General features: G+C 41.1%; 1 protein-coding gene across 2 annotated transcripts in view; it reads left to right on the top strand.

Moving 5' to 3' along the window:
* Positions 1-21,198, top strand: part of septin12 (septin 12) — a 197,523-nt gene that overhangs the window by 128,062 nt on the left and 48,263 nt on the right. The window contains exon 1 of one of the 2 annotated variants that reach the window (XM_062036324.1): positions 1,858-2,110. The exons of the other annotated variant lie outside the window; for it this stretch is intronic. The gene's annotated coding sequence lies outside the window, so the exon portion shown is untranslated. Of the gene's footprint in view, positions 1-1,857; positions 2,111-21,198 lie in introns of those variants that run through there. 2 annotated transcript variants of the gene reach the window in all.

Genomic DNA, 21,198 nt, shown 5'->3' with positions numbered 1-21,198 from the left:
GCAGCACTTACCAGTGAGCTGCCTCTATTTTTTAAATTGTATTTATTTACTAGCAAGCTGGTCTCGCTTTGCTCGACATTTTTCATTCTAAGAGAGACAAAACTCAAATAGAATTTGAAAATCCAAGGAAATATTTTAAAGACTTGGTCTTCACTTGTTTAAATAAATTCTTTTTTTTTTTTACTTTGCTTCTTATAACTTTCAGAAAGACAATTTTAGAGAAAAAATACAACCTTAAAAATGATTTTAGGATTTTTAAACACATATACCTTTTTACCTTTTAAATTCCTTTCTCTTCTTTCCTGACAATTTAAATCAATGTTCAAGTAAATTTATTTTTTCTATTGTAAAGAATAATAAATACATTTTAATTGAATTCTTCATTTTAGCTTCTGTTTTTTCGACAAAGAATATTTGTGAAATATTTCTTCAAACTTATTATTATTAAAATTCAAATCTAGAAAATCTGTAGAATCAAATTTAAATCTTATTTTAAAGTCTTTTGAATTTCTTTTAAAATTTTTGCTCTGGAAAATCTAGAAGAAATAATGATTTTTCTTTGTTAGAAATATAGCTTGGTCCAATTTGTTATATATTCTAACAAAGTGCAGATTGGATTTTAACCTATTTAAAACATGTCATCAAAATTCTAAAATTAATCTTAATCAGGAAAAATTACTAATGATGTTCCATAAATTCTTTTTTTAATGTTTTCAAAAAGATTCGAATTAGCTAGTTTTTCTCTTCTTTTTTTCGGTTGAATTTTGAATTTTAAAGAGTCGAAATTGAAGATAAACTATGTTTCAAAATTTAATTGTCATTTTTTTTCGTGTTTTCTCCTCTTTTAAACCATTCAATTAAGTGTAAATATCATTAATTTTTAATAATAACATAGAGTTAAAGGTAAATTGAGCAAATTGGCTATTTCTGGCAATTTATTTAAGTGTGTATCAAACTGGTAGCCCTTCGCATTAATCAGTACCCAAGATGTAGCTCTCGGTTTCAAAAAGGTTGGTGACCCCTGGACTAGACTCTCACTATTATGTTAGATCCACTATGGACTGGACTCTCACTATTATGTTAGATCCACTATGGACTGGACTCCAATATGAATGGTTTCTCATAGTCATTCACATCGACATCCCACTGGGTTGTGAGTTTTTCCTTGCCCTTTTGTGGGCTCTGAACCGAGGATGTCGTCGTGGCTTGTGCAGCCCTTTGAGACACTTGTGATTTAGGGCTATATAAATAAACATTGATTGATCGATTGATAGACAAACATTCACACACTAGGGCCAATTTAGTGTTGCCAATCAACCTATCCCTAGGTGCATGTCTTTGGAGGTGGGAGGAAGCCGGAGTTAACCCACGCAGTCACATGCAAACTTCACACAGAAAGACCCCGAGGCCGGGGATCGAACCCAGGACCTTTGTATTGTGAGGCACATGCACTAACCCCTGTACAGAAAAACGTTTTATTTGAGAAATCCGACAAATTTAGTATATGGAAACGTAGTGATTGACTGGCTCATAGCAACTCAGTTATGAAGGGGTGCTCTACAGTCGTTTGATGAATGGAAACAGAAAGTGAAGGATGATGATTGCTAGTATCCAAAGATACAAGATTAAGGATCTATTCAGCTAATCGGTTTATGCCGCCAACCAAATCCAGACCTATGAGATCTTCAGTCTGGTGGCAGTGCGTCCCAGTCCAGGACAAGCAGTACAGGGTAAATGAATCTGACAGAGGAGAGGGGGGAGGACTAGGCAAAGGGGAGGCATCCTTCTCCACATGGGGATTAGTGGAAGCTCCTTGGCTATTTGCATGTCAATGGATCCTGGTGCTGCTTTTAGCGACCAACACCCCCTCTCCTTCCCTCTCTTTGGCCGGCTCCTTTACACTTCTCCTCACATCAGCAAAGACGCAGAGAGCATGAGGCAGTCAGAGAAGGAAAGATACGAAGGCAGAGTGCAGGACATCCCCGTTGTGGTTGTGTACAAACTTTGCTGAAAGGAAAGCTAAAAACAACCAAAACCACAAGAGAGTTCTACCGAAGCGCGGTTTTCGGAGCCTGCCAGAGCATCACACAAGTGGGATGGTTGGTTGAAGGTAGGAATTTTCTTTTTTGTTTCTCGCATCCCCCATGGCTATGAGTGGGGTACACCCGGGCTGTGGGGCTAACAATGAAAGCTGACAGGACTGGTCCACTTTGGCGGTCAGAATGAGGGAGGAGGGGACGGCGTTGTTATGCAGGCCTCTTTGAAACTGTTGATTCAAGCAATCCTTAAAGGACGTTTATTGTGGCGTAAAAGACTCCCAGATGGCTATAAACGTAGTCAATGCTTGCTCGTTTATTTGCCAAGTAGGTACTATAAAATAATCCTTGTCAAAATAGGTTTTTCGTTTGTTCAAAGTTAAAGTATCACTCCTGTGCGTTTTTCACTTTGGTGATATTACACTTTTGCTTCGATTAAAACCGACTAGAGTTTGTTGGCTCGTCTGGTCAAGTGTGAACGTACTCCAGGACCAAAAGGACCTAACCAAACGGGGGGCCGAGACCGCCTCCCAGCGGACTGTAGTCCTGAGTGAGGAAAGTTTGAACCCCGACCGCACCAATGGACCAAAACGCCAGCTAGGATGTTGCCAAATGTGACTGCAACCAGGATATGATGAATGAAAAATAATCAATAAACAAGAGTTAAATGTAAACCTATGAGCCGGGGGTCGGCAGCCCAAATTGTTGAAAGAGCCATACTGGACCAAAAATACATCAAACAAATCTGTCTGGAGCCGCAAAAAATTAAAGGCCTACTGAAAGCCACTACTACCGACCACGCAGTCTGATAGTTTATATATCAATGATGAAATATTAACATTGCAACACATGCCAATACGGCCGGGTTAACTTATAAAGTGACATTTAAAATTTCCCGCTAAACTTCCGCTTGAAAACGTCTATGTATGATGACGTATGCGCGTGACGTCAATGGTTGAACCGGAAGTATTCGGACACCATTGAATCCCAATACAAACAGCTCTGTTTTCATCTCAAAATTCCACAGTATTCTGGACATCTGTGTTGGTGAATCTTTTGCAATTTGTTTAATGAACAATGGAGACTGCAAAGAAGAAAGTTGTAGGTGGGATCGGTGTATTAGCGGCTGGCTGCAGCAACACAACCAGGAGGACTTTGAGTTGGATAGCAGACGCGCTATCCGACGCTAGCCGCCGACCGCATCGATGATCGGGTGAAGTCCTTCGTCGCTCCGTCGATCGCTGGAACGCAGGTGAGGACGGGTGTTGATGAGCAGATGAGGGCTGGCGTAGGTGGATAGCTAATGTTTTTAGCATAGCTCTGTGAGGTCTCGTAGCTAAGTTAGCTTCAATGGCGTCGTTAGCAACAGCATTGTTCAGCTTCGCCAGGCTGGAAAGCATTAACCGTGTATTTACATGTCCATGGTTTAATAGTATTGTTGATCTTCTGTCTATCCTTCCAGTCAGAGGTTTATTTCTTTTGTTTCTGTCTGCAGTTAAGCCCGATGCTATCACGTTAGCTCCGTAGCTAAAGTGCTTCGCCGATGTATTGTCGTGGAGATAAAAGTCACTGTGAATGTCCATTTCGCGTTCTCGACTCTCATTTTCAAGAGGATATAGTATCCGAGGTGATTTGAAATACAAATCCGTGATCCACAATAGAAAAAGGAGAAAGTGTGGAATCCAATGAACCCTTGTACCTAAGTTACGGTCAGAGCGAAAAAAGATATGTCCTGCACTGCACTCTAGTCCTTCACTCTATCGTTCCTCATCCATGAATCTTTCATCCTGGCTCAAATTAATGGGGTAATCGTCGCTTTCTCGGTCCGAATCGCTCTCGCTGCTGGTGTAAACAATGGGGAAATGTGAGGAGCCTTTCAACCTGTGACGTCACGCTACTTCCGGTACAGGCAAGGCTTTTTTTTATCAGCGACCAAAAGTTGCGAACTTTATCGTCGATGTTCTCTACTAAATCCTTTCAGCAAAAATATGTCAATATCGCGAAATGATCAAGTATGACACATAGAATGGATCTGCTATCCCCGTTTAAATAAAAAAAATTCATTTCAGTAGGCCTTTAAAAGCCTTCGTAAGTCTTTTAAAGAAGGCAACATATGATTTAAGTGTCTATATTAGCTATTTTAGCATCTACTATCAAAATGACGATGTGTGTCGCAGACTAATGCAAATCGTCGTTAACAGAAATGTTGAAATGTAATATTTATGCTACTTATGTTTACGACATTGGAAAACATTAGGCTTTTTCAGAGGGTGAGATAACTCCTGGAAATCACTGGCTTACAATGACCAAAGGTATAGAAGTGCGTGTCCAAGTTAAAGGAAACGGCAGACTGTCTTCTTCTAATGGATTTATTACAATCTTTGGCAAGCTGGGTAACGTTTGCTGTGGTCTGGAACAACATGGCACACCAACAACCAGCATAAATGCAGCCAATATTACATACAGATAATGCTTCGAGAGATGCAAATATAAATTAAATACACGGATGTCATAAGTGAAGGAAATTCAGTGAGCTCAAATATACCTACAAACAAGGCACAGTGATGCAATATGTACATACAGCTAGCCTAAGTAGCATGTTAGCATCGATTAGCTTGCAGTCATGCACTGACCAACTATGCCTGATTAGCACGCCACACACGTCAATAACATCAACAAAGCTCACCTTTTGTGCGTTCATGCACAGCATAAAACATTTGGTGGACAAAATGAGACAAAGAAGGAGTGGCGTAAAACACGTCCTTCTGTGGCAGCGTCGGAGAAAGTTGTACATGTGAACAAACTGTTTGTCACAGTTCACACAACTACTGTGAGTTCAAGGACCGCCGAAATTAGTAGAACAAAACGGCGCTCACCAAATACTGTCAGTGAAGTATAAACACAAACATATTAAACAGTGGGGTTTCTAACAATTAAAAAGGTTTGTTTCGTGTTTGTAGTCCTACAGAAAACTGTTTTAAAACCAAAAATATATATTATTCCCCCCATCTTTTTCCATTTTCCCTTGTGGCTCCCAGCTATAAGCGTAAATACAGTACCTGTCCATATTTCAACAAAGGGGTCGTGTTGTTCATTACAGTTTGCTGAAGTCGACAGCATCTACAATAACCTTTTTGACATCTTCATCTAATTTATATCTTCTTCGTTGCGCCTCAGCTGGTAAAAAAACAACAACAATCCTCATTAGAAGGGATGAAGGGTTTGCCAGCCGTTTGTTTTGGAGGCGTGAGGTCGCCAGACAATGAACACATCACATACACCGCACAACCGTGGTGGCTTCGGCTTAATCGTGTGCGGTATTTGGTGCTCTGACAAAAAATACAAATGTGAACTGAACCACACTAAAATCACCACAAAGTATCTCTTTTACATGAATACCTAGAAAAGCACACGGATACTGCAAACTAGTGTTGTCCCGATACCACTATTATAAACCCTGTTTCCATATGAGTTGGGAAATTGTGTTAGATGTAAATATAAACGGAATACAATGATTTGCAAATCCTTTTCAACCCATATTCAGTTGAATGCACTACAAAGACAACATATTTGATGTTCAAACTCATAAACTTTTTTTTTTTTGCAAATAATAATTAACTTAGAATTTCATGGCTGCAACACGTGCCAAAGTAGTTGGGAAAGGGCATGTTCACCACTGTGTTACATGGCCTTTCCTTTTAACAACACTCAGTAAAGGTTTGGGAACTGAGGAGACACATTTTTGAAGCTTCTCAGGTGGAATTATTTCCCATTCTTGCTTGATGTACAGCTTAAGTTGTTCAACAGTCCGGGGGTCTCCCTTGTGCTATTTTAGGCTTCATAATGCGCCACACATTTTCAATGGGAGACAGGTCTGGACTACAGGCAGGCCAGTCTAGTACCCGCACTCTTTTACTATGAAGCCACGTTGATGTAACACGTGGCTTGGCATTGTCTTGCTGAAATAAGCAGGGGCGTCCATGGTAACGTTGCTTGGATGGCAACATATGTTGCTCCAAAAGCTGTATGTACCTTTCAGCATTAATGGTGCCTTCACAGATGTGTAAGTTACCCATGTCTTGGGCACTAATACACCCCCATACCATCACACATGCTGGCTTTTACACTTTGCGACTATAACAATCCGGATGGTTCTTTTCCTCTTTGGTCCGGAGGACACGACGTCCACAGTTTCCAAAAACAATTTGAAATGTGGACTCGTCAGACCACAGAACACTTTTCCACTTTGTATCAGTCCATCTTAGATGAGCTCAGGCCCAGCGAAGCCCACTGCGTTTCTGGGTGTTGTTGATAAACAGTTTTGGCCTTGCATAGGAGAGTTTTAACATGCACTTACAGATGTAGCGACCAACTGTAGTTACTGACAGTGGGTTTCTGAAGTGTTCCTGAGCCCATGTGGTGATATCCTTTACACACTGATGTCGCTTGTTGATGCAGTACAGCCTGAGGGATGGAAGGTCACGGGCTTAGCTGCTTACGTGCAGTGATTTCTCCAGATTCTCTGAACCCTTTGATGATAATACGGAGCGTAGATGGTGAAATCCCTAAATTCCTTGCAATAGCTGGTTGAGAAAGGTTTTTCTTAAACTGTTCAACAATTTGCTCACACATTTGTTGACAAAGTGGTGACCCTCGCCCCATCCTTGTTTGTGAATGACTGAGCTTTTCATGGAATCTACTTTTATACCCAATCATGGCACCCACCTGTTCCCAATTAGCCTGTTCACCTGTGGGATGTTCCAAATAAGTGTTTGATGAGCATTCCTCAACTTTATCAGTATTTATTGCCACCTTTCCCAACTTCTTTGTCACGTGTTGCTGGCATCAAATTCTAAAGTTAATGATTATTTGCAAAAAAAAAAAAAATGTTTATCAGTTTGAACATCAAATATGTTGTCTTTGTAGCATATTCAACTGAATATGGGTTGACAATGATTTGCAAATCATTGTATTCCGTTTATATTTACATCCAACACAATTTCCCAACTCATATGGAAACGGGGTTTGTATTTATTTCAATACTTTTCGGTACTAAATAATTAAAATACTAAATATATAAAATAACTACATAAAGGGGGACCACAAAAAATGGCATTATTGGCTTTATTTTAACAAAAAAATCTCACGGTACATTAAACATATGTTTCTTATTGCAAGTTTGTCCTTAAATAAAATAGTGAACATGCAAGACAACTTGTCTTTTATTAGTAAGTAAGCAAACAAAGGCTCCTAATTTAGTCTGCTGACACATGCAGTAACATATTGTGTCATCTATCATTCTATTATTTTGTCAACATTATTAAGGACAAGTGGTAGAAATTTAATTATTAATCTACTTCTTCATTTACTGTTAATATCTGCTTATTTTCTGTTTTAACGTGTTCCATCTACAGCCCTCTTGTCAGGCAACTACTGTCTTTGTCTCTGTGGGTGGAGGCGGGACCGCTGCCATACACAAACAGATAAGTTGAGGCACATAATGTAAACGTAAGGTACCGATACCGATAATTTCCGATATTACATTTTTAAAGCATTTATCGGCCGATAATATCGGTCGGCCGATATTATCGGACATCTCCACCCCAAACACACGTCAAAAGTGGTAAAGGAATGGCTAAATCAGGCTAGAATGAAGGTTTTAGAATGGCCTTCCCGAAGTCCTGACTTAAACGTGTGGACAATGCTGAAGAAACAAGTCCATGTGAAAAAACCAACAAAATTACCTGGACTGCACCGATTTTTTCAAGAGTAGTGGTCAAAAATTGAACCTGAAAATTGCCAGAAGCTTGTGGGTGGCTACCAAAAGTGCCTTATTGCAGTGAAACTTGCAATAGAGTTGTAGAAATGATTGGAAACTCAAGACAGCCATGACATTATGTTCTTTACAAGTGTATCACCACTTTGTCAACAAATGCGTGTGCAAATTGTTGAACAGTTTAAGAAAAACCTTTCTCAACCAGCTATTGCAAGGAATTTAGGGATTTCACCATCTACGCTCCGTAATATCATCAAAGGGTTCAGAGAATCTGGAGAAATCACTGCACGTAAGCAGCTAAGCCCGTGACCTTCCATCCCTCAGGCTGTACTGCTTTAACAAGCGACATCGGTGTGTAAAGGATATCACCACATGGGCTCAGGAACACTTCAGAAACCCACTGTCAGTAACTACAGTTGGTCGCTACATCTGTAAGTGCAAGTTAAAACTCTCCTATGCAAGGCCAAAACTGTTTATCAACAACACCCAGAAACGCCGTCGGCTTCGCTGGGCCTGAGCTCATCTAAGATATATATATATATATATATATATGCATACATACATACAGTATATAGATTCAACTTTGACAAAGATCCTAAATGTCCATCCATTCATTTGACCATTATAAATGTCATCCAAACTGACTTAAGTGCGATACAGAACTGAAGTGACCTTTGCACTTGATAATGGTAAACAAGCACACATAGTAGTGAAGTCAAAATATTGCAATATTATGTCCCGTGCGGAGAGTACTACAGTATATTTGTGTGAGCTTTACTCACATGCCAGAGCAAATATGTACACAGCTGATCACAGTGATACACGTGTTTGATACCTGCGCTTTTAGTCTGGTCCAACCACTCCGTGACACGTGATATTGAAACTCCAGTTCCTCAAAATTCTAACTCTAGATATGATGGCGTTGTTAGTCATATCATGACTCACGGCGCGTTGTGTAAATTCAGGATGAGTGTCAGACGTCAGTGCCTTGGGGGGCAATTATGTTGCATGAGTTAATTTGCACCGAGATGTCATCGTCTGTAGTCGACCAGAGTTTGTCTTCAAGGTAGCCTGGTAAGCCTCTCTATTACTATCCCACAACCAAATAGTCCTGTTTTTAAACCACATATTCCATTTCGGAGTATACTCGCAACTCGGCGATACATCGAGTTTGTAAGATATATCGATATATTTTTAAACAAGATATGAATTAAGAAAATATTTAACTTTTATTGTGAACTTCAGCAATTATTACACACCAGCTCAGCTCATTACCTGCACTGTCTCCCCTAAACCTGTTCCAGATGCCACCTTCGTTCTTTGCTATAAGTTTGTTTTTTAATTTAATATTGTTTCTTGCTTTTTTTTTAATCAGAGCGCTGGCATTCACAACTTTCTTTGGCCCCCGTGGTGGCTTATTTTGCAGTCTTACTCAATACAAAAAAGCCCACACTGCAAAAAGTCAGTGTTCAAAAACAAGAAAAAAAACCCACAAAAAAGAGGGGTATTGTACTTGAACTAAGGAACATTATCTGCCAATAGAACAAGAAAATTTGGCTTGTCAAGACTTTCCAAAACAAGTAAAATTAGCTAACCTCAATGAACCCAAAAATAACTTAAAATAAGTATATTCTCACTAATAACAAGTGCACTTTTCTTGGTGGAAAAAAAAAAAGAGACCTTTTTGCTCAAAAATATTCTTAAATGAAGTAAATGCTAGTGCCATTATCTTGACATAATGATATTACATTTCTTGAAACCAGCAAACTTATACTAAAAACTAATTTATTGTTCTTAATGGAAAGGCAACAAGGCAAGCGCTTGTTACACTCGGGGTCTCCTAGCCGCTCAGGCAAATCATATTGTCTAAAAATGCATTTTTCCATGGATAACATGACATCATCGCACCAAGTGCGTGCTCTTTCAGTCAATTAGTGCGCATATATACAGCCCGGCCCCCGGCCAAAATGTTTTTAATTGTAATTTTGAGGAATTTATCTGAATGTGCATGACTATTTCTGTTCAAAATTGTTTAAAATGTCAAATGTTGAATATTAACTGTCAGTTTACTGTACTGTGCCAACTGTACTACTATATGAGTACTTATGTTCTATTGTTTCATTGAAAATAAAACAGCAAAGTCCATTTGGCTGTCATCTGTTTTAATTATGAGACACAATTGTGTCAAAATCTTTTTTTTTTCATGCTTGAAATAGGAAATTATTACTTTAAAAAAGTAGTTTTATACTTGTGAGTGTTGATGACACAGCTTTGCAACAGTTGATATTCTAGTTTCAAGCATGTTTTACTCAATATAGGTCATCAAATCTCAGCAACAAGCTGTAATATCTTACTGAGATCATTTAGGAGCAAAACCCTTAAAACAAGTAAAACACTCTAACATAAAATCTTATGTATGGCCCCGGGATGCCCAAAATGTCCATAACACACCCAGCCGAGTCCCACGGGGAGGGAGGGGGGATAAAAGTTGTAAAAGTCGGCAAAAGTCCCCAAAATGTTCAAAATACCTACCCAGGTTCGAGTCCCACAAGTCGCCGGCCAGGATGCCCAAAATGTCCAAAACGCGCCCAGCAAAGTCCCACAGGAAGGCGGGGAGAAAAGTGAAAAAAGTCGGTAAAATGTTCAAAAATCACACCCGGGTTCGAGTGTCACAAGTCTTAAGACTTGTGGCACTCGAACCTGGGCAGGTATTTTGAACATTTTTGGGGGACTTTTGCCTACTTTTCTCACTTTTCTCCCCCACTTCCTGTGGGACTTTGCTGGGTGCGTTATGGACATTTTTTGTATCCCGGGACTTGTGCGGCGGGACTCGTGGGGCTGGAACCCGAGGAGGTATTTTGGACACAATTGGGACTTTTGACCATTTTGGCCGCCTTTTCCCCCTCTTCTTCCCCGCCTTCCTGTGCACCATTGCTGGGTGTGTTTTGGACATTTGGACAAAAATAGTTTCAAGCATGTTTTACTCAATATAGGTCATTAAATCTCAGCAACAAGCTGTAATATCTTACTCAGATCATTTAGGACCAAAACCCTTAAAACAAGTAAAACACTCGAACATAAAATCTTATGTATGGTCCCGGGATGCCCAAAATGTCCATAACACACCCAGCCGAGTCCCACAGGGAGGGAGGGGGGATAAAGGTTGGAAAAGTCGGCAAAATGTTCAAAATACCTACCCAGGTTCGAGTCCCACAAGTCCCGCCGCCGGCCAGGATGCCCAAAATGTCCAAAACGCGCCCAGCAAAGTCCCACAGGAAGGCGGGGAGAAAAGTGAAAAAAGTCGGTAAAATGTTCAAAAATCACACCCGGGTTTGAGTGTCACAAGTTTTAAGACTTGTGACACTCCATGTGGGACTCGAACCTGGGCAGGTATTTTGAACATTTTTGGGGGACTTTTGCCTACTTTTCTCACTTTTCTCCCCCACTTCCCGTGGGACTTTGCTGGGTGCGTTTTGGACATTTTTTGTATCCCGGTACTTGTGCGGCGGGACTTGTGGGACTGGAACCCGAGGAGTTATTTTGGACACAATTGGGACTTTTGACCATTTTGGCCGCCTTTTCCCCCTTTTCTTCCCCACCTTCCTGTGCACCATTGCTGGGTGTGTTTTGGACATTTGGACAAAAATAGTTTCAAGCATGTTTTACTCAATATAGGTCATCAAATCTCAGCAACAAGCTGTAATATCTTACTCAGATCATTTAGGACCAAAACCCTTAAAACAAGTAAAACACTCGAACATAAAATCTTATGTATGGTCCCGGGATGCCCAAAATGTCCATAACACACCCAGCCGAGTCCCACAGGGAGGGAGGGGGGATAAAAGTTGGAAAAGTCGGCAAAATGTTCAAAATACCTACCCAGGTTCGAGTCCCACAAGTCCCGCCGCCGGCCAGGATGCCCAAAATGTCCAAAACGCGCCCAGCAAAGTCCCACAGGAAGGCGGGGAGAAAAGTGAAAAAAGTCGGTAAAATGTTCAAAAATCACACCCGGGTTTGAGTGCCCGAGTCTTAAGACTTGTGGCACTCCATGTGGGACTGGAACCTGGGTAGGTATTTTGAACATTTTTGGGACTTTTGCTGACTTTTCCAACTTTTATCCCCCCTCCCCATGGGACTTTGCTGGGTGTGTTATGGACATTTTGGGCATACCGGGACTTGTGTGGCCGGCGGTGGGACTTGTAGGACTCGAACCTGGGCAGGTATTTTGAACATTTTTGCCTACTTTTCTCACTTTTCTCCCCCACTTCCCGTGGGACTTTGCTGGGTGCGTTTTGGACATTTTTTGTATCCCGGGACTTGTGCGGCGGGACTTGTGGGACTGGAACCCGAGGAGGTATTTTGGACACAATTGGGACTTTTGACCATTTTGGCCACCTTTTCCGCCTCTTCTTCCCCGCCTTCCTGTGCACCATTGCTGGGTGTGTTTTGGACATTTGGACAAACATAGTTTCAAGCATGTTTTACTCAATAGTTTGTGAACCCGTTCTCAAACAATGGCAATAAACTATTCTGATTCTGATTCTGATTCTGATATAGGTCATCAAATCTCAGCAAAAAGCTGTAATATCTTACTCAGATCATTTAGGACCAAAACCCTTAAAACAAGTAAAACACTCTAACATAAAATCTGCTTAGTGAGAAGAATGATCTTATCAGACAGAAAATAAGCAAATATCACCCTTATTTGAGATATTTCATCTTACTTAGATTTCAGTTTTTGCAGTGTAGTGAGCAGTAGAGAATATGAAGTCATTTTTGGCCCAGGATGTATTTTGTTTTATTCATTATTGAAATGTTTTTTGCCACCTTATGTTGTATATTTTGTATATGAGATTTCCAGTTCATTTAATCATCTATTAATACTCCCAAAAATCTGGTTTATTTTACCCTTTCAATGTCTACTCCGTCTATTTGCATTCGTGTTTGATGCTCTTTTCTACTGTTACCAAATAGCATTATTTTAGTCTTACTGACATTCAAAGATAGTCTGTTTTTGTCAAACCATTTTTTAAATTTGTTCATTTCTTCTGTTATTATTTGTATTATCTCCTGTGTGTTCTCTTCTGAGTCTTACTCAATACCAAAAAGCCCAGGGATTGAGTCACCCACACGTGGGATTTTACTCAGTTCTGTGCAATGTTTGGTGATGTCAGAGACAGTTGACTTTTTTTTTTAAAAACCGAACCAAAAAAAAAACTGAACCATAAGAAAAGTGGAAACTGAGGTATGAAAAGTATGAAAGCTGAGGTATATTGAAAAATAATAAAACTGTGGTGACAGAACTTTAATAATTCTGTCAGAAAGATGAGAACAATGACCGATTTTAGGTAGGGATGTCCGATAATGGCTTTTTTGCCGATATCCGATATTGCGATATTGTCCAACTCTTAATTACCGATTCCGATATCAACCGATACCGATATATACATGTGTGGAATTAACACATTATTATGCCTAATTTTGTTGCGATGCCCCGCTGGATGCATTAAACAATGTAACAAGGTTTTCCAAAATAAATCAACTCAAGTTATGGAAACAAATGCCAACATGGCACTGCCATATTTATTATTGAAGTCACAAAGTGCATTATTTTTTAAAAACATGCTTTTGGTGGTAGCGGGGGGCGGGGGGGGTGTATATTGTAGCGTCCCGGAAGAGTTAGTGCTGCAAGGGGTTCTGGGTATTTGTTCTGTTGTGTTACGGTGCGGATGTTCTCCCGAAATGTGTTTGTCATTCTTGTTTGGTGTGGGTTCACAGTGTGGCGCATATTTGTAACAGTGTTAAACTTGTTTATACATCCACCCTCAGTGTAACCTGTATGGCTGTTGACCAAGTATGCCTGTGTGAAAAGCTGCAGATGTTACGTGACTGGGCCGGCACGCAAAGGCAGTACCTTTAAGGATTATTGGCGCTCTGTACTTCTCTCTACGTCCGTGTACACAGCGGCCTTTTAAAATGTCATAAATTTTACTTTTTACAAACCGATACCGATAATTTCCGATATTACATTTTAAAGCATTTATCGGCATCCCTAATTTTAGGGTGTACTCACTTGGGCTTGACTCCTCCTCTCTCACACTGAACATGAACCTCTTTGCTTATGCTGTTACTTGTACGTGTATCGCAGCAAATACCCTGACTCTGTGGTATATTTCTAGTCCTGGTTCAATTCCTACTAATTATTTCTGTTGTGCAAGGTGACCCGGCGACAGTCTTTAAATGGAATCGCATGTGTTTGTTACACAGAGGTGAGCATGCAAGCCATGGGCTTTGACTTTTGGACTACCTTATTTTCCGGACCATAGAGCGCACTGGTATAAAAGCCACACCCGCAAGTTTTTTTGAAGGAAAAAAATGTTTTTCCACATGCACTATATTGTTAAAAGTATTTGGCCACCCATCCAAATGATGAGAATCAGGTGTCCTAATCACTTGGCCTGGTGTATAAAATCAAGCACTTAGGCATGGAGACTGTTTCTACAAACATTTGTGAAAGAATGGGCCACTCTCAGTGATTTCCAGCGTGGAACTGTCATAGAATGCCACCAGTTCAACAAATCCAGTCCTGAAATTTCCTTGCTCCTAAATATTCCAAAATCAACTTTATTATAAGAAAAGTGAAGAGTTCGGGAACAACAGCAACTCAGCCACCAAGTGGTAGGCCACGTAAACTGACAGAGAGGGGCCGCCTCTAAAAGGAGTGCTCACGTATATTATGCAAAGCAGGTCCAGTACGCACAATACGTGACGGAATGTGCTTCGGCCCTTGTGATTTCGCCTTGTCTCCGCGCTGTCGTCTTATCTGCGTTGAGGTCCTTGTTGTCTCTGCTTCGTCTGCGTGCTGTCGTCTTATCTTCGTTGAGGTCCTTGAAGTCCTTGGCTGTTAGCGGGCTAAAACAAAGATAACATCTGCGGCTGAGGCCACCCCTCAGACAAGAAGTTTCGTCCTTGCACAGATACAAAAGTCTAACTCGAGCACAATAGCTAATAACTATAGCAACGGACTTTAAGCATACTAAAGTTGTGTGATGATATATATATATACATGATTATTCTAACAAGCCAGCAGCAACAGCTGAACTGAAATAGTCTTGATTACAAACAAGGAACCGGTGAGTCTGCAACTAATGTTAAGGTGCTGCAGGGTACGAGAAAACCGGAAGTGAAAACTCCAAAAAAGGAGCGCGGGACAGGAACTAAGCATTAGATATGGAAAACTCCATAAACTCAAAATCACACATGACAGGTCGTGACAAAATCTCCTGAAAACATCTTGAAATACTGCACTTTCTTGCACCTGGATCATCCCAGGGCCCCATCGCAGTTTGTCCCAGTATTACCCAGGGTTCAAAGTGCTAAAAAAGGGGGTTGTGTTGCAGATGGCGTTGGAAGAGTGCTTCTAAATTGCCCAGATGGTTGCTGCAGATATAAGTTGTGTGCTGCATCTTCCACAACACCTTAGGTTGGAGCACGACGCCATGGACGTGGTGGGGGACACTCCATGGTGACATCTGGTAGTAAACTGAAAAACCTCATTTGAATAGGGCAGTCTGCCCCACTTGGAAAATGCTAATTACCTGCAACCATATTTGCCAACCTTGAGACCTCTGAATTCGGGAGATGGGTTGAGGTGGGCGGGGTCGGGGTGCGCGGGGTTAAGCGGGAGGAGTATATTTATAGCTACAATATATATATATCAGTGAGGTTCATGGCTGGTGAGGCACTGACTTCATCACAGTCAGATTTACAAACATATGAACCCTAAAGAGTATCTTATTCACCATTTGATTGGCAGCAGTTAACGGGTTATGTTTAAAAGCTCATACCAGCATTCTTCCCTGCTTGGCACTCAGCATCAAGGGTTGGAATTGGAGGTTAAATCACCAAAAATTATTCCCGGGCGCAGCGCCGCTGCTGCCCACTGCTCCCCTCACCTCCCAGGGGGTGAACAAGGGGATGGGTCAAATGCAGAGGACAAATTTCACCACACCTAGTGTGTGTGTGACAATCATTGGTACTTTAACTTAACTTTAAAGGCCTACTGAAATGAATTGTTTTTATTTAAACGGGAATAGCAGATCCATTCTATGTGTCATACTTGATCATTTTGCGATATCAACACCCGTGCTCACCTGCCTTCCAGCGATCGGCGGAAGGACGAAGGACTTCACCCGATGCGTTTGGCGGCCCGGAGACGTAGTAAGTCAAGGTGAGGTCGGCGGCTAGCGCGTCTGCTCTCCAACAAAGTCCTCCTGGTTGTGTTGCTGTAGTCCGCTGCTAATACACCGATCCCACCTACAACTGTCTTCTTTGCAGCCTTCATTGTTCATTAAACAAATTGCAAAAGATGTCCAGAATACTGTGGAATTATGAAATGAAAACAGAGCTTTTTGTATAGGATTCTACGGGGTACCATAACTTCCGTTAAACTGACTTCGTCACGCGCATACGTCATCATACCGTGACGTTTCAGCCGGATATTTCCCGGGAAATTTTAAATGTCACTTTATAAGTTAACCCGGCCGTATTGGCATGTGTTGCAATGTTAAGATTTCATCATTGATATATAAACTATCAGACTGCGTGGTCGGTAGTAGTGGCTTTCAGTAGGCCTTTAACTTTACACATACAAACTGTAGCACACAAAAAAGCACATTTAATTAAAAAAAACGTTATTATGGTCTTACCTTTACTTATAAGTGCGGGAACAGTGGTGTTTGTGTTGGAGGAGTTGTGAATGAATGAAATATGAAATCAGTGCTGCAGTCTGCAGGTGTACCTAATGTTGTGTCCCTGTTCACGGCTCCTCCAGCGCGGACATTGTTGTTTTGGCACTTTTTGGCTTCTTGTTAAGTAACTTTTTTTGGGTGGATTCTGTCTTGCACGTGGAGGGTTTGGGTGTGGGCGTTGTTTGGTGTGGCGCTCCCGTCAAGGGTGCATCCTACAGCGGGGGTGCTTAGTCGGCACAAGGAGGCGGGGTTACAGCCAGCCTCCCACAGTGCGTCTTCGCAGCAGTTTTATGATTGCTCAGCACAAGAAATACGTTACACACATACAGTTGTTGACAAAATACACTGTACATTATATACCTCAGCTAACTCAACTATGGAAATGTATAATATAATTCATATAGCAATACGGTCTCACTGCACAGCAGGCCAGCAGTTAGCCGAGTCCGCAATCCATGTTGAGGCACAAGTGCCTCAACTGGCTGCTGACTCACCGCAAGTCTCTTGTCAGTATTTGAACGGCAAATGTGAAAATTCAGCGATTTTGAATAAAAATTATCTAAAACTGGTGAAGTTAAATAGAAAATAACTTTATAGTATAATCACTAAATACATAAAACAATTTAATTAATTTTTTTTCTTTTTACATTTTTTTTCATATATATATACATATATATATATATATATATATATATATATATATATATATATATATATATATATATATATATATATATATATATATATATAAATAAAATAAAATAAATACTTGAATTTCAGTGTTCATTTATTTCCACATATACACACATAAAAGTCAGGGGCCGTACTTATCAAGCTTCTTAGAATGCCATTTTACACTTAAGTCCTGAGAATTTGCGAAATTTAGTCCTACTCTCAAACTTAAGAATAAAAGCTTTTTATCAACGTTCTTAAGTCTAAGGATCACTCCTACTCTCCACGATATTTAAGAGACCTCCAGAGGTGTCTTAAGTGGTTAGGAGTTGCCAGCAGGGGATGGCACTGAGGCGAGAGGGACATGCGCGAACGTTCAGGGAACGGAACAATGTTTGTTTTTTTTGATGACGAGCAGCTGATCAAACGGTATCGTTTAGACAGAGCGGATATTATTTTTGTCACAGATTTAATACTTTTCGATTCTTTGTTGATTTCTGCATGTGTCTGCAGTGGGCTAGTATATATAGACCCACCCACACCAGTTTCAAATTAGTTGCCTAATTAATGAATTGGAAGGAAAATGTTATGACAGTAGCGTATGTGTGTGGCCGTGAGGTGAGTGACGTCAGTGAGTGTGTGGGCGAGAGAAGAGAAGAGAGGGAGCGGTAGCGTGAGTGCCGGCGGGGACTAGTTTGTTTTGTATTATTTTGTAGTTTATTGTCAAAATATACACTCCCATTGTCCACTTAAATATTTCCAAGATATTTCTTTATTCTTAGACAACGGATTCCCTTCCGTGATTGGTCATTTCTATGGACACAGAAATGACGTCACCTAAAATTCCGTTTACGGCACATAGTAATGTCGTAATTCAGCTCTGAGTGTGACACTTAAGATTCAGTCCTACACTTCGCTGAAAGTGTGAGTAAGACGCTTGATAACTAACTTTTAAGTGCAGCTTTCAGCGAAGAATTTATTTACTCTTAAGTCAACTCTTAGCAGACTTCTTAGGAGTAATTCTAAGAAGCTTGATAAGTACGGCCCCTGATCTACAAAATGTGCAGGCAACATACCCGGTCCTGGATGAACTGAAATTATTTTTTCCAATCATTTTGGAACTTGCAAGCGTACTTCTTCTTCTTACTCGTCGTCGCCATGTCTCTTCTTCGTTCTTCTGCTTCGTCTCTGTTATGTTTTATATTTTCGGGAGGGGCACTGAAATTCGGGAGTCTCCCAGGAAAATCGGGAGAGTCGGCAAGTATGCCTGCAACACGCCCACTAATAGCATTTTTTTTTTTATAGTTTGCACACACTATTTAGCACGTGTTATTTTGGGTCTAAGTAGATCGGGTTCCAAGTTGCTAACCGGTACTGCAGTTTTTAATGGCATTTTGTCATTTATTCTACTCATTGCAAACTTTCCAATGCCCAGGTGGCGCCCCAACAGAGGTGCGCCCCATACTTTGATGTGTCAATGTGTCAAACGGAGTCACATGACTTACACATATAAGTCAAACACCCAAATAGTGTTTACGGTATATCGCCATCTACTAGCCTGACATGCATATCACAGTGTTTTCAGTTATTTTGTTGCTCTTGGAAATTTGGAATCATTTTGACAACTTATGACAACCCTAAACCTTCTCAACTGAAAGCTAAAAAAAATAGGTTGTTTACATAGCAATGGCAATAAAGGCCTACTGAAAGCCACTACTAGCGACCACGCAGTCTGATAGTTTATATATCAATGATGAAATCTTAACATTGCAACACATGCCAATTCGGCCGGGTTAACTTATAAAGTGCCATTTTAAATTTCCCGGGGAACTTCCGGTTGAAAACGTGTACGTATGATGACGTATGCGCGTGACGTCAATGGTTGAAACGGAAGTATTCGGACACATTGTATCCGATACAAAAAGCTCTGTTTTCATCGCAAAATTCCACAGTATTCTGGACATCTGTGTTGGTGAATCTTTTGCAATTTGTTTAATGAACAATGGAGACTGCAAAGAAGAAAGTTGTAGGTGGGATCGGTGTATTAGCGGCTGGCTGCAGCAACACAACCAGGAGGACTTTGACTTGGATAGCAGACGCGCTATCCGACGCTAGCCGCCGACCGCATCGATGATCGGGTGAAGTCCTTCGTCGCGCCGTCGATCGCTGGAACGCAGGTGAGCACGGGTGTTGATGAGCAGATGAGGGCTGGCTGGCGTACGTGGGGCGCTAATGTTTTCATCATAGCTCTGACGAGGTCCCGTAGCTAAGTTAGCTTCAATGGCGTCGTTAGCAACAGCATTGCTAGGCTTCGACAGGCGGCACAGCATTAACCGTGTAGTTACATGTCCATGGTTTAATAGTATTGTTGATCTTCTGTCCATCCTTCCAGTCAGGGGCTTATTTCTTTTGCTTCTATCTGCATTTAAGCACGATGCTATCACGTTAGCTCCGTAGCTAAAGTGCTTCACCGATGTATTGTCGTGGAGATAAAAGTCACTGTGAATGTCCATTTCGCGTTCTCGACTCTCATTTTCAAGAGGATATAGTATCCGAGGTGGTTTGAAATACAAATCCGTGATCCACAATAGAAAAAGGAGAGAGTGTGGAATCCAATGAGCCAGCTTGTACCTAAGTTACGGTCAGAGCGAAAAAAGATACGTCCTGCACTGCACTCTAGTCCTTCACTCTCACGTTCCTCATCCACGAATCTTTCATCCTCGCTCAAATTAATGGTGTAATCGTCGCTTTCTCGGTCCGAATCGCTCTCGCTGCTGGTGTAAACAATGGGGAAATGTGAGGAGCCTTTCAACCTGCGACGTCACGCTACTTCCGGTACAGGCAAGGCTTTTTTTTTATCAGCGACCAAAAGTTGCGAACTTTATCGTCGATGTTCTCAGCAAAAATATGGCAATATCGCGAAATGATCAAGAATGACACATAGAATGGATCTGCTATCCCCGTTTAAATAAAAAAATGTCATTTCAGTAGGCCTTTAAAAGACTAAAAACACTAACTTTACTCAATACGTTTGTCCCTGTGATTGTTTTGCATGCTCGAAGGGAGGAGACGGGCCTAATTGTAAAGACAAAATCTCCAAAAATGAGACCACTATGCTGCTTGGTTAAAACCGTCTGTGAAGGTCTTGCTCCTCCGGGTTCTCCGGACCACCAATGACGGACATGACAGCCGTGTTCATCTTTGCGAACAAGGATTAATTTTGCAATAAGTTGTGCTTTTCAGCCATGTTAAAGTTTCTCTCGCTCGTTCTCCACCATCAACAACCTCCTCTCCTTCCCGACTGCTGCCTTTAACGGAGCAACAGGTGACCAGACAAACACTCACAGCTGTGTCATCTACGCACCTGTCACTAATCTCGAAGCCGATCCTGACACACCCCGCTTCGCCGCAGGTCCGCAGGCCACGCCGCACCACACCGGCCAATTCATAGTTGCAGATCCTTTCACATGTTGAAAGATACCATTGTTATTCTTAATGATGGTCACCACAGTCGAGTGGCTTTGAACATAATTATTTGCAACTTTTATTCGAGGCAGAGCACATTATTTATCCTAGAACATGAGATTTCAATGACTTGGTCAATATGGGCCTGCGTTTCTGCACTTTCTGAGCACGTTAAGACGTCTAATTTCACTTCTCTTTTCACTCTTACTTTCCTTCCTCACGCATTGGAGGTTAAAGTTTTAAAAAAGTTAATAAAAAGACAACAAAAGGACGTCCTTCCTCAGTGTAGTGATGTAGTCTAGTTCAGTGTTTTCAACCGAGGCACATTTTTTGCATTGGAAAAATCCGTAGTCACACCACTAGCATTAAAAAACGGAACACAGTTGACAAAAAAGTTGTTGTCTTAATTGTTGGATATGACTTTAAACCATAACCAAGCATGCATCACTATAGCTCTTGTCTCAAAGTAGGTGTACTGTCACCACCTGTCACATCACCC

This window comes from Entelurus aequoreus, linkage group LG25 (assembly GCF_033978785.1).
Source record: "Entelurus aequoreus isolate RoL-2023_Sb linkage group LG25, RoL_Eaeq_v1.1, whole genome shotgun sequence".
In the NCBI taxonomy this organism is placed as follows: Eukaryota; Metazoa; Chordata; class Actinopteri; order Syngnathiformes; family Syngnathidae; genus Entelurus; species Entelurus aequoreus.
This window is presented reverse-complemented; position numbering and strand designations above follow the sequence as displayed.